Raw genomic sequence first — 11,258 nt, 5'->3', positions numbered from 1 at the left:
CAGCCTGAACTGCATATCGAGACCCTGTCTCAAAAAAAAAAAAAAAAAAAAAAAAAAAAAAGTGCAAAACCTGGCTACTGAAGACCATAAAACATTACTAAGAGAAATTAAAGACCTACATAACAGAGAGGACAATGTTCATTAACTGATCGTATGTCAAGGTTCTTCACATTCATCTGTAAATTCAAGACACCTCCAATCAGAATCCTGTAGGTCGTATAAAAATTGCCAAGGTGATTCTTTTTTTTTTTTTTTTTGGTCTTTTTGAGACAGGGTTTCACTATACAATTTAGGCTGGCAATGAACTCTGTAGCCCAGGCTGTCCTCAAACTCATAGCAATCCTTCTGCCTCAGCCTCCCAAGTGCTGGGACTTCAGGCATACGCCGCCACACCAGGCTTTTTTCCTTTTTTTGGTACTGGTAATCGAACTCAGGACCTTGCACTTGCCAGACAGGCACTGCCACCGAGCTACAACCCTGGCCTGCCAAGGTGATTTTTTAATATATAAGTGCAAAGGATACAGAATAACCAAAATATTTTCTAAAAGAAAACGTATTTGGAAGACTTAGACCACCTGATCTCAAGACTTCATAAAGCTACGGAAACCAAAATAATATGCAAGTAGTGAAAAGATCACCACGTAGAGCAAAGGCGTGTCAGTGCAGAAATAGACCACATATATGTGCAGATTAATTTTCCATGAGACCCTAAGGTGATGGCAAGATTGTTTTTCGGAATCTCAACAAATGGCACACAATTGGTCACAGAAATGAAACAAAAAAGAGCTCCAGTCTGGCCGTGGTGTCAGGATCTATAATCCCAGCTACTGGAGACTTGGGGAGGAGGACCACAAGTTCAAGGCCAGCCTGGGCAGCTTAGCAAGACCTGGTCTCAAAATTTAAAATGTCAATAAGTAAAAAGGGCTGAAGATGGCAGCCGGGCGTGGGGGCCCACGCCTGTAATCCCAGCACTCGGGAGGCTGAGGCGGGAGCATTGCCACAAGCTGGAGGTCAGCGTGGGCTACCTAGTGAGTTACAGGCCAGGAGGAAGGAGGAGAAGGAGGAGGGAGAGAGGACATGGAGAAGGAGAACGGTACCTAGCAGATTAGTGGAGCACTCTGAGTGTGTCTGGGTGGGTCTCCGAGCCACGGCCTTGGGAATGATACATGGCCCTTCACTGTTCCTGCATGGCATTCTCTTTTCTTTTTCTTTTTTTTTTTCCCTCCAGACAGAGTCTCACTACATAGTTCAAGTTGGCCTTGAGCTCACAGGTATCCTCCTGCCTCAGCCTCCCAGGTGCTGGGATTACAAGCGTGTGCTGCCACGCCCAGCCTCTCTGGCACTGTTCCCCTGCTCAGCCATTCCCTTCCACCATGATGTCTCTCCTGGGGCCAGTCTCTGTGGGACTGAAGCTGTGAGCAAACTAACCCTCCCCTCCTTTCAGCTGTGAGTGTCCGTGTTCTGTCCCAGTGGTGGGAAAGCTGCCTGCTTCACTTCCCCAGGAGAGGCAGGGTGCACCCTGTGACCACGGCTGCCCAAGCACATGCTGGGATCAGGCCGTTGCTGCCCCAGGAGACTTGGACCAAAGTCCCCACCCTATTCAGCCACCGACTGGCTCCTTCTGCCCCCTTGAGTTTTTTATTTTGTTGGTTTTTGGGTTTTGTTTGTTTGAGACAGGGTGTCGCTACACAGTTCAAGGTTGGCCTTGAGCTCAGAGCAATCCTCCTCAGCTGGGATTACAGGCGTGAGTTACCACACCTGGTCTCCATAGTATCAAGCCTGCCACCCTCCTGCATGTGCATGCTGTCCTGGGAGTCACCTTCCGAATGCCCACCCTACCCTGGACAACTCTGAGTGTACTGGAAATGCAGGGGCTGCAGGGCTGCAGGGACCGTCTGGCCCCGCCCTTCTGCCTGCCTGCAGGGGACCCAAGAGCTTGCCGCTGAGGCCTGGAGACATCACTGTGGACCTGCTAGTGTCCTCAAGTGTCCAGGAGCCTGGCAAGAGGCCCGCTGCCCCCACCCCACAAAGGGACCGCTGTGGGGACAGCGAGGGGCCACACACAGGAGCGGCCTGTCCCAGCGGGCTCAGGTTCTCCCTGGCCCAATTGGGACGCTGGGATAGAAAGGTGGCCTTTCTCTCTTTCAGAAAGGGACAGAGAGGGAGCTTGTGCTTTTGTCTCCACTCTGGCCTTGAGACTGGTGACTTTTCCAGTGAAACCAGCACCCGCGGCCTCCTGTGTACCCGCCCGGGGAGCAGGACACTTCCAAGGTCCACCCTGCAATTGCTGGCCACATCTAATCAGCAAAGCTGGCCCTGCCGACCCACCCACAGGAAGCGGGGGTGTCCCCTCGGGAAGGGGGCGCAGGTGCAGCGTCTGCGAGTCCAGCCAGGAGCGAGGCCTCCCTGGCCTTCACTTCTGCAGGCTGTGTCCCTAACACAGGCCATCCCCTTCGAAACAGAGGCCCCAGCTGGCCTCCATGCATCCCAAGGACAGCGGCCAAGGCACGGCCTGCCTGGATGCTCACCCTGCCCACTGGCCCTGAGCACACGGCCATGCAGGAGCCCAGTCAAACAGTGCCGGATCAGGCCCAGGTGTGTGCCGTCTAAGCCTGACTTCTAGCAGGCCATGGGGAGCCCCAGGCCAGACCCAGTGTCCCCTCCTACTTTCCCTGTGCCCTTCTGGCTAGCAGGCTGGGCTTTCTGTACTTTCTAGCACTAACTTGAACAGCAAACAGGGTCTCAGGGGCTCTGCCTTCCTCCCTGGCATGATTCCTCTTAGAAGGAGAAGAGTTCTCTTCCAGTCCTACACTGTGGCTAAAAATATTATGGCCAGCCCTGTGTATTCATGGGTTCCACACACACACATTCAGCCGATGGCACATTAAAAATATCTGAGGGCTGGGCACACTCATCCTAGAAGTCAGGAGGCTGAGGCAGGAGGATTGCAAATTCAAGGTCAGCATGAACTACATAGTGGGCTCCTGTCTCAAAGAAATGTCTGGTGTGGTGGTATGCACCTGTAATCCCAGCTACCTGGGAGAGGATTGCAAGTTTGAGGCCAGCCTGAACAACTTAGCAAGAACCTATCTCAAAGTAAAAATAAAATAGAAAAAGGGCTGAAGACATAACTCCATGGTCCTTGATTTTACTGCCCAGTACTACAAAAAAAGAGGTATTTTTAAACTGTACCTGTACTGAATATGTATGTACTTCTCTCCATGTCATGATTCCCTAAGCAGTGCAGTCTAACAACCACTTACACAGCACTTGGGGTGTGTTAGGTAGACGTCATCTGGAGATGAACTAGATTATAGGGTTTCCAGGTTCTATGCAAACAGTACCCCTTTTATAGGTGAGTGGAGCACTGGACTTTGGTTCCACAGAGGGCCTTGGAACTAATCTCGCACTGATAGCTAGGTATCAAGGGATATCACGTGCACACACACACACATACACACATGCACATACACTCACACACGCGCACGGATTCTACACTCAGTCATAGGCCCAGCCCCACCTGTGCCAGTGGCAGCCCTGACTCCCTCCCTGCCTGGGAACTGAGGCCGCTGTGGGAGCCTAGAAGGAGAGCAGATGCCAGGATCACAGGTGCCCAGCCCCGCAAGGCGTGGACATGCTGAGGGCGACTGCTATGAGTCCAGCAGCACCCAGGACCCTGGTCACCGAGGCAGTCACTGAGCTCTGGGCCTCCTGAGTCCCAGCCCTGGCTGGTCCTGGTACAAGCGAGTCTAGGGGAGGCTGTTTCTCCGTGTTCCCCTCCCCTGCAGCGCACCTCCTCTCCTCCTGTGGATCACGGTGTCACGTGACATGCACCCACACTGCCCTCCTGCGGAAGGCCCCTCCTGTCTTCCGGGTCCAACACCTGCACAGACGTGTGGCGGGCCCAACACTTCTGTCTGCACCAGCCACAGGTCTCTGGCAGCCTGCGATTGCACTGCCTCCTCCCAGAATGCGATCCGCATGGCTGGTGCAATTTCCCTCTCCTGCAGCTCTGCTCACCACTTCTCCCCACTGCTGAAATCCCCATTAAACTTGACTCCTAAACCTCCCAATTTTGTGCCATTTGGTTTGTTTTGGTGATACTGGGCTTAGAACCCAGGGCCTTGCACATGATGGCCACCCGCTCCACTCCGAGCTACCCCAGTGCCAGTGCAGTTTTATGTCATCTCTATGTGCTGACCTGTCCCCCCGGATCTAGAAGCCCACCTTTGTGGCAGTGGTGGCCCTCGTGGGGCCCTGGGGCTGGGGCAGCCCCTGCTGTTTCCTTCCACAGGGGCTGATGTGAGGGTGCTGGTCCTGGGGAAGGCTGACCTGGGTGGCTGCCGTGGCCCGCTGCTCAGGGCCCTGGTCACAGCCACCTCCAGCTCTTCCGGGCCACCAAGGGGGTGTCTGGTCAACACCTGTGCCAGTGACCCCTTCCCTCCAGGAAGTCAGTTCAGGAGAGCTCGAGGTGGGCCCGTTCCTGTTAAAGAGTAACTTACACCCCATATTACACTCAAGTATCAGGAGTAAATATCCAGGGGAAGTGTTTGTTTTTCGGGCTGAACAAAGCATCTTTTGTTCATTGCTGCGCCGCCGCCAGGCTCTCCGTGGCAGGAAGAGGTAGGCTCAGCCCCCGGGAGGGCACAGCTTCACCACCACATCAACCCCCACTCAAGGGGCTCCTGTCTTGGGCTTTGCTGCCCCCAGAGTAGGAGACGGGGGCGGGCAAGAGGAGCCAGCTCCTCTCCAGTCCCTCCGGGGGTGACAGCAGGGAACTGTCCCACTGAGTGGCAGCTCGGTCTGTGGTTTCTCTGCTTCTCTGGAAGGTACTGGTCTCACTGACTGTGGCCCCTGATAGGTCCCCACCGCTCCCACCTCCGCTGGCCTCCCCTGGGTCCCCTAGTGTTCAGCCCTGGCTCCTGCTCCAACTCCCCCAGGGAGCTTTGTTAAAAGACCTTTTGGGGCCACCCTGCATGGCTGCACTGAATTCCTTGTGTATGTTTAACCACAGTCTCCTCAAGTGCCTTCAAAATAATATGGGAAGCTGGGCGTGGTGGCACACGCCTGTAATCCCAGCACTCGGGAGGCTGAGGCAGGAGGATCATTGAGAGTTTGAGACCAGCCTGGGCTACAGAGTGAGCTCAAGGCCAGCCTGAAATGCATAGTGAGATCCTGTCTCAAAAAGACAAAAAAGGGCCAGGGAGATAGCTCAGTGGCACAAGTGCCTGCCTAGCAAGCACAAGGTCCTGAGTTAAATTCCTGGTACCAAAAATAATAATAATAATAATAAAGATATAGGAAAAAAATAACATGGGAGCTGGATGTGGTGGCACATGCCTATAATCCAAGCACTCGAGAGGCTGAGGCAGGAGGATCACTTAGAGTTCAAGGCCAGCCTACACTACATAGCAAGTTCAAGGCCCGTCTTCATTGCAAAGCAAGACCCTGTCTCAAAAAACTAAAATAATAATAATAATAATCAGGAAAGCTGGGAAGTGGGAAGAGGATTAATAAGACAAGGTGGCTGCTGGTTGATGATGGGTGGGTACATAGCTTCACTTATGAAGGTCAAAGCTAAGCACCTTTCAGAATGAAAGTTGTTTGGGTTTTTTTGTCTTTTTGAGACAGGGTCTTGCTATGCAATTCAGGCTGGTCTTAAGCTCACTTTGTGGCCCAGGCTGGTCTCAAACTTACAATGATCCTCCTGCCTCTGCCTCCCAAGTGCTGGGATTTCAGGCGTGTACCACCATACCCAGCCCGAAAGTTATTTTTATTGCTGCTGTTGTTTTTTGGTTTTGTTTTGAGATAGGGTTTTGCTATGCGGTTCAGGCTGGCCGTGGGCCATGAACTCATTTTGTAACCCAGGCTGGCTAGGGTTACAGGGGTGCTCCAACATGCACGGCCAAAATGAAGACTTTTTAAATGCTTCCGAAGCGATCCTCCTAATGCTTTTTTTTGGTTTTTGGTTTTTTTCTGGTACCAGAAATCAAACTCATGACCTCACGCTTGCCAGGCAGGCACTGTGCCGCTGAGCTAAATCCCCAGCCCAGGTGATCCTCCTAGATAGGCCAAGGATTCATGGTCCTGCCCTGTGTGGCAAAAAGCAGGCACAGGCAGCTGGGGGCGCCTTCCCCCCAGGGTGAGAGCCAGTTGTTCCTGGCACACAGGGCTCTGTCCGGCCAGGAACCCAGGCAGAACTATTTTGCATCAAGAATCCTATGGGGGTGTAGGTAGGCTCCCCAGCCAGGCAGGAGGACACACGGGACCCCCACATCCGGCCAGAATCCGAAGGGCAGGACACCTCCCCACTTCACGTGACTGCCCCAGAGAGGGGAGGTGGAGCCTGAGGGCAGCAGTGAATAAGCCCGCAGCCTCCACAGAGTCAGGTGGGGCCAGCCCTGGTAAACCAGGCCAGGACACTGTGCCAGGCCGGCCGGGGTGTGTCTCCAGCCCCACCCCCAAGACAGCCTTGGCCAGGAATGGAGGTAGGGCAGCTGGGGCAGGCCCTCGCTCTGAAAGGGGCCCCTAAGTTTTGGGCCCTGGGGTGATTTCCTGCCAGCAGGAGGCAAGCCAGCTCTGAGCCCAGGACGCTGTGCTGGGAGGCTGGTGGTGCCCTCCCCTCCCTCCTCCTCCTGCTCTGACATCTGCCCTAACTAGCACCTTGGCAGGTGAGACTTCTGGCCCTTCATGGGAAGCACTGCAGGTCGGGGCGCACCCTCAGCCCACCCTGCAGCCTGGCCCTGGCCCAAGGCGCGTGGGAGGACCGGCACTCCCTCCTGCGGTGTGGGAGCCAGACCTGGCTTCCTTGGCATGGCAGGGGGCGAGGGCCGCGTGTCCCAGGGGTCGGGGCCATCGTCACCCCGTCCTGTGCGTCCAGGCCAGGCCACCGGCACAGGCGCGGGCAGTCTGGAGCCCAGAGGCGCCAGCAAGCGGCTGCACAGTGTGGAGCAACTCCTCAGACTGCGGGTGCTGGAGCACTCAGCCCAGCCATGGCCAGGCGGCTTCCCAGGCGCCCACGCCGCCCAGACCCGCCCCCTGCGGGGAGGAGCTGCCAGCCTTTCCCCTGCGCCCCTGGGGGCTTGGAGAGTGGAGCTCGTTGGCCTGAGAGCCTCAGGACTGACAGCTGTCCTGTGCCCAGCAAGATACTGAATTGGTCTTGGTCTTGTTTTTTTTTGTGGTTTGTTTTTTTTTTTTTTTTTGGTTTTTTTGTACCAGGAATTGAACTCAGGACCTTGTGCTTGCCAGGCAGACGCTTATGCCGCTGAGCTAGATCCCTGACCCCATTGTTTTTTGAGATGGAGTCTCACTGTGCAGCCCAGGCTGGCCTTGAACTCACTCTGAAGCGCTGGGATTACAGCCAGTGCCCCCACACCCAGCTGAGACACTGGGCGCACTGCTGCCACCGCACAGCTCCGCAGGCATGGACATCCTGCAAGTGCTGCCTGGGCCAGTCCGCAAAACCAACACCAAACCAAACAGCGACCGCACTGGGGGTGGGGCGCGACCGAAGCGGACCGATCAAGATAGACGCGGACTTTATCGGGAAGGCTTTAATTTTTATGAGACTGTATTAAGAGTTACTGTATGGTTTCAAGTAAATAAAATTTAAAATACTTCCTTCTTGCAAATGTACAGGGCAGGTGACCCCGAAGTGGCTGATGAGGCCCCTCCTGTGCGGGCCCCTCTCATCTCCACACCTCCAGAGGTCACTGATTCACTCTACAGGCACGTGTTGCTCACTCCCCCGCACTGGCTTCAGGCTGACCTCTGGGTCAGAGAGGCTTTCAAGGTGGCCCAGCCTAGAGAGGTCCCACCCTCTGGGAAGCTTTGGGAGGGCTGGGCACCTCGCTCTGGTTCTAGGGGCTACTTCAGCAAGGGGTTCCGGTGTGCTTGGAAAAGCCCAAAAACCCAGCAGTCAGGTTCTGCCTGCTGCACACCCAAGAATATTTCTTTCAAAATTAATTAAGTGGACAGTAAAATGTACAACAAGACCAAAAAGATAGCAAGCCAGTATCCCAGCAACAGAGGAGCGAGAGCAGGTCTTTCCAAACACCGCCACCTCAGCCTCGCTGTGGCCTCCAGGGCTCTCCTGAGAGGCCCTAGGTGCGCGGGAGGATGGCGGCCCTCACAGGCCTCGGCTGCCCTCCAGTGCTTATCCAAAGCCTGCCCCACCCACACTCCCAGCCTGGCTGAGCCAGCTGAGGGTGCCTACGCCACGCCGTGCCTGGTGAGCTCCGGCGAGACCTGCGCCACTCAGATCCTGGTTGCAGCCTCCAGCCACAGCCGTGGCTCCTGCCCACCGTGGGCCATGATGGCTTCTCCAGGTGTGTCCCTGAGCCCAAAGCATCGCATCAGCACCTGGGAGAGGCTGAGTGTAGGCAGAGGAATGCAGTCCTAGGAGGGCACCAGATCCTGGGGAGGTGGCGCCTGCTGCCCAGTCCAGTGGCTGCCTTCCAGGGCGTGTCCCAGGTGCTAGCCTCCTGGGGACCAGCAGCCCTGGGCGGTGGAGCTGGGTTGGGGCCCGGGAGGGCACATGGAGCCCGGAGCCTTTAGAGTGAGGGAGGGGTCTGCTAAGTGGCAGCAGGGATGGAGTGCAGCAAGGAGAGCCTGGCGGGCACAAGGTCCACTGAGCTGCAGACCCGAGGACACTGGGCCCCCGAGGTTCCCCATGATGTACCTGTGAGGAAGCCAGGCCTGCAGCTTCCCAGGGCCAGGAAGAACTGTGGCCCCATCACCCAGGGCACTGCTGCTCTGGACCCGGTTTCGCACCTGGCAACAAGCTGCCTTCCGCAGGCCCCTGCAGGAAAGTAAGTGGCAGGCTCTGCAGAGCGCCAGGTGGGCCTCACCCTGTGAGGCAGGTGCTTGTGCCACTGAGCTGTACCCCAGCCCATGGCCTCTCCCCTGTGGGTACTCCTAGCCCTACCCCGCCACTTGTGGTCCCAGCCAGCACTCTCGGGCAGCTCCTCCTCTCAGCTGCTCAGAAGCTGGCCGACAAGGCCCCTGGAGCCTCAGAGACCACAAGCAACCTGCCTGAGGGTGCACAGCTGTTATCAGCAAAACCACAGCTCAGACCAGGCAGGCATGTAAACCAGAGCCCCAGATCTTCACACCAAAACCGTGTCAGAACTGGGTTAGGCCGCCAGCCTCCCCCCGCTGTCCCCTCCCTGCAGTAAGCCGACAGCCTGGCATCAGACGCCAGCTCCAGGCCCTCCAGCCACCCTGACACAGCCCTGAGTGAGCGAGCCTCACCACCACACCAAGCTCAGTGTCCTCACTTGCAGAGGGTGTAGCAAGGCCCACAGGGGTGGCCCACATGACCATGACCCAGTGACCTGTGACCTTCAGAACACAGCGGGCAGGAGGCCAGCCCCAGAGTCAGGCCCAGAACTCCTGGGCAGGGACCCGCCCAGTGCCAGCCCATCCCAGCCACAGAAGGGCCGTGGGGCGCTGTGCAGACTCAAGGGTCGCCCCGCAGGAGGAAGGGCTCCCGACCGGCAGCAGAGACCCACAGCTCCCTGGCTGCCGCGCCTCTGCTCCCCTCCAATCCTGCTTGGTCCCCGGGAGCCCACCCTCTCCCAGCTCACCTCGGAGGAGGCTGGGCCGACTCAGGCACGATGATGACCGGGAAGCAGGTGAGTCACCAGGCCAGGAGGAGGGCAGGACTTCAGAGCCGAGGCTGGGAGTGAGGCGGACCCAGCAGTGACCTCCCCGCAGGGGCAGGAAGCACCTGCCAGCCTCCCGCGGTGCCCTGGCTGCTCTGTGCCTCCGCCCCCTCCATGACTGTGGCCCACACTGAGCAGCCGGGCATGGAGCAGGGGCCGGGCCTGGGTGGGCGGGAGGGCAGGGTGCCCCGGCCGCCCTCACAGAGGCCGCCTCCCACAGGCTGCGGTGGGCGGGGCGGGAAGCTCTGCACGCCTGGCAGGAACGAGGGCCCCTAACACCGGGCAGTAGGAAGGAGGTGCAGTCACAGGAGCCTCCCTCGGGCCCCGGGCCTCACACAGGACACGGCACCTGTGCTGGGCCTCGGGGGTCAGGCTGGTGACCTCGGCATCTGCACACTGACCTGCCAGGCTTCTGGAGCCACCTGGATCTTATCAGGATGCTGTCCCAGCTGGCTGGAGGCTATTGTTTTGCTGAGTTGATGAGCCCTGTTGTTATTTTCTGATGACAGGCGGAACGCACGCTGAGGATAAGCCCTTAACCGCCCAGTGGGCTGCATCTAGCTCAGGGTGAGGCCCAGCCAGGGTCCACCCTCCCAACCTAATGTCCATCCTCGTTCAGTGTTTTCCGGACAGTCAGGCGGGCTGGCACAGAGGGGCTGAGGGTGGCGCTGGTGTCGCTGGCCCAGAGTCCCCAGCCATGCCCGCCACCCAGCGTGCTGCCAATCTGGCTTCTGTGGCCGTCTGGGTAGGTGCAGGGTTCCCTCCCTCCCAGGTGAGTGGAGGTGGGCTGCTCTGGAGCCCTGGCTGGGTGAGCCCGCAGGCCACTGGGGCCCATGGCTGGGTGACCCTGCCCATGGCACTGCCTCGTATGTAAAGGAGACAAACCCAGACAAACCAGAGACAAACCCAAACCTTGGTTCACGCAGCAGAGCTTCCCGCCCGGACCACCGCAGCCTGTGGGCGGCGGCTTTCGTGAGGGTGGTCCAGGCCCCCTGCCCTCCTGCCCGCCTGGGCCCGGCCCCTGCTCCATGCCCAGCCTCCCTCGGTGCAGGCCAGGAGCGTGGAGGGGGCGGAGGGACAGAGCAGCCCAGGGCACTGCTGGGAGGCTGACAGGTGCTTCCTGCCCCTGCGGGGAGGTCACTGCTGGGTCCGCCTCACTCCCAGCCTCAGCGGGGGGTGGGGGGGTGGGGGTGGTTGGGGGGTGGCTGAGCAGGGTTGGGGTGAGCGGGAGGCGCGGCAGCCAGGGAGCTGCAGGATTCTGCTGCGGGTCCCAGGAGCCCTTTCTCCTGCGGGGGTGGCTGACACCCACCTGCGGTCACAGGCAGGCAGGCCCTGGGACTCCCTGGTGCCCCAACTGCCCAGCCGGGGGATTGGTCAGAAAGGAGCCCAGGCCTCCTGGTTCCGAACCCCGTCCCTCCTAAGAGGGCCAGGCAGAGGCCAGAGAGAGGAGAACCAAGTCCCTGCAGGACAGAGAGAGCAGGGTGGTGGCAGCAGGCAGCAGGGGAAGCTTAGACGGGACGGCAGGGGGAGACTGGGACATGGGCTGGGGCTGTCCTGCAGGCCACAGTCGCCCAGCTGGAGCTCGGAGTGAGC

At 58.2% G+C, this 11,258-nt stretch overlaps 1 long non-coding RNA gene across 1 annotated transcript in view; it reads right to left on the bottom strand.

The window, feature by feature from the left end:
- The window catches only part of LOC102018646, a 15,556-nt gene extending 5,727 nt beyond the window's left edge, over nucleotides 1-9,829 (bottom strand). The window contains exon 1 of the long non-coding RNA XR_001232095.1: nucleotides 9,588-9,829. This is a non-coding gene — a long non-coding RNA (uncharacterized LOC102018646). The remainder of the gene's footprint in view (nucleotides 1-9,587) is intronic.
- Between the last annotated feature and the right edge of the window lie 1,429 nt (nucleotides 9,830-11,258).

The sequence above is a fragment of the Chinchilla lanigera genome, unplaced genomic scaffold (assembly GCF_000276665.1).
Source record: "Chinchilla lanigera isolate Chin_1 unplaced genomic scaffold, ChiLan1.0 scaffold00137, whole genome shotgun sequence".
Lineage (NCBI taxonomy): Eukaryota > Metazoa > Chordata > Mammalia > Rodentia > Chinchillidae > Chinchilla > Chinchilla lanigera.
This window is presented reverse-complemented; position numbering and strand designations above follow the sequence as displayed.